The 2,119-nt window shown below is 70.7% G+C and overlaps 2 non-coding genes across 2 annotated transcripts in view; both read left to right on the top strand.

Annotated features, from left to right (window-relative positions):
* The first annotated feature begins 1,244 nt into the window (after positions 1–1,244).
* LOC125966580 (5.8S ribosomal RNA) lies at positions 1,245–1,398 on the top strand. The gene has a single exon (XR_007480466.1). It is a non-coding gene; the product is annotated as a 5.8S ribosomal RNA (ribosomal RNA).
* A 352-nt stretch (positions 1,399–1,750) lies between these two features.
* LOC125966581 (28S ribosomal RNA) overlaps positions 1,751–2,119 on the top strand; it is a 4,361-nt gene continuing 3,992 nt past the window's right edge. Inside the window, exon 1 of the ribosomal RNA XR_007480467.1 lies at positions 1,751–2,119. This exon is cut by the window's right edge and continues 3,992 nt beyond it. This is a non-coding gene — a ribosomal RNA (28S ribosomal RNA).

The raw sequence follows: 2,119 nt of genomic DNA, 5'->3' as shown, positions 1-2,119 counted from the left end.
GAGGGCGAAAGGCTGAGGCGGGGAAGGATCGGGGCCACGGCTAATCTAGCGATGCCCGCGTCGGGCGGTCACTCCGACGAATGAGCGGGGCCGAATCCGGCGCGAGGCGGCCTTCAGGCACGTGGTTCGAGACGACCTCGCACCGGCCCTAGCCCGGAGCGCCGCCTAGGACTCTGGGGGAAGGATAATCCCCCGCGGCTGACGCGCGCGCTCGCCCCAGCTAACCGAAGGGGGGCGGGCGGTCGGCGCGGGCGCGCGGGGGACCGAGGACCCTTAGCCCGAAGCGATGAGCGGAGGACGACGGAGGAAGGGGGAACTCGGCCGCGGCTCAGGCGCGCCGGCCCGCCCAGCGAGACCACCCGGTCGCGTGCTCCGGACGGACGGCCATCGCGGTCGGCCGGCCGGGACGCGCCGGGCCCAGGTCCGGGGCGGGTCGGGCGGCGCCGGCGCGCGGCCTGAGCGAACCCGGCCTCCCCGCCTGCCGCGCCAAACCTAAGCGAGAGAGATGATCCCGGCGCTGGCGGCGGCGCGCGGGTGGAGGTATGTGGCCCGCGCGCGTGCGTCGCGTGCGGGGAAGGCTCCGTTCGTCACACCGGAGTCGGCCCCCCGCCCACCGTCGCGCGACGTCACCGTCCTCCTCCCCGCGCGCGCTCAACCGGCAGCTTGGCGCTCCCTCGCAGTCCTGAAGTAGTCTCCGGGCGTGCCGCGGCCGGGGTCGGGCCCGGTGCCATCGCGAACGCCCGCTCGGAACTTAAACCCATTGCGGCGGGTACCCAACTCGCGGATCGCCTTCGGCGGACCGTGGGGGGTTCAATGTCCACACCACACGCACGTTCTGAGGCGGGTGGGTGGCACCCGTCGCCGGAAGGCCGGAAAAACAAATTTTTAATCGTTGGAACTTGGCAAACCGCGGCGCGCTGCTGAGGTTGAGCGCGGCGGCGGTGGACGGCGGCGACCGCGACGGCAAGCCCCGACGTCTTGGAGGCGACGGTGGAGGGTCCGCGCGCGACGGCGACCGCGCCGGCAAGCCCCGACGTCCTCGAGGCGACGGTGGAGGGTCCGCGCGCGGCGGCGACCGCGCCGGCAAGCCCCGACGTCCCCGAGGCGACGGTGGAGGGTCCGCGTGCGGCGGCGACGCGCCGGCAAGCCCCGACGTCCTCGAGGCGACGGTGGAGGGTCCGCGCGCGGCGTTACGCCGTCTCCCCGCCCGCTCCCGATCTCGCCCCGCAAAAAAACAAACGTACAACTCTTAGCGGTGGATCACTCGGCTCGTGCGTCGATGAAGGACGCAGCTAGCTGCGAGAACTAATGTGAATTGCAGGACACATTGATCATCGACACTTCGAACGCACTTTGCGGCCCCGGGTCCGTCCCGGGGCCACGCCTGTCTGAGCGTCGCTTGCATATCAATCGGGGTCGGCGAAGGGCGACCCGGGCTCCGTCGGCGCGACCTCTGCGCAACGTTCGCGCAGTTGCCGCCTTCGTCCCGCTAGCGCTTCGCCTCCCCGCGGCTGGGGGTTCGCAGGACGCCTCGGCGGCCTTCGTCCCCTTAAGTGCAGACCCGCGGCGTCCCCTCCTCACCGTCGACCCTCCCGCATCACGGGTCCGGGGCGCGGCTGCCGGTGGCTATCGACCATTGCGCATCCCGCGTCTCGCGCTCCCTCGCGCGGTGGGCCGCCGCGGAGGCGCCCGCGGAACGATCCAGCGAGCCCGGCCGCCACGCCGGCCGCGCCTACTACCCCCTCGTTTCCGACCTCAGATCAGACGAGACGACCCGCTGAATTTAAGCATATTACTAAGCGGAGGAAAAGAAACTAACCAGGATTCCCTCAGTAGCGGCGAGCGAAGAGGGAGAAGCCCAGCGCTGAATCCCCGCCCGGCCTCGGGCGCGGGAAATGTAGCGTACAGAAGGTCGTTGCGCCCGACGCCGCCCGGAGGGGGCCCGAGTCCTTCTGATGGAGGCTCTGCCCAGGGACGGTGTGAGGCCGGTAGCGGCCCCCGGCGCGCCGGGGCGCGGCCTTCTCGGAGTCGGGTTGTTTGTGAATGCAGCCCAAAGCGGGTGGTAAACTCCATCTAAGGCTAAATACTGGCACGAGACCGATAGAGGACAAGTACCTTA

Source organism: Syngnathus scovelli, unplaced genomic scaffold (genome assembly GCF_024217435.2).
Source record: "Syngnathus scovelli strain Florida unplaced genomic scaffold, RoL_Ssco_1.2 HiC_scaffold_379, whole genome shotgun sequence".
In the NCBI taxonomy this organism is placed as follows: domain Eukaryota; kingdom Metazoa; phylum Chordata; class Actinopteri; order Syngnathiformes; family Syngnathidae; genus Syngnathus; species Syngnathus scovelli.
The sequence above is the reverse complement of the archived record's forward strand: the minus strand, read 5'-3'. Positions and strand labels throughout refer to the sequence as shown.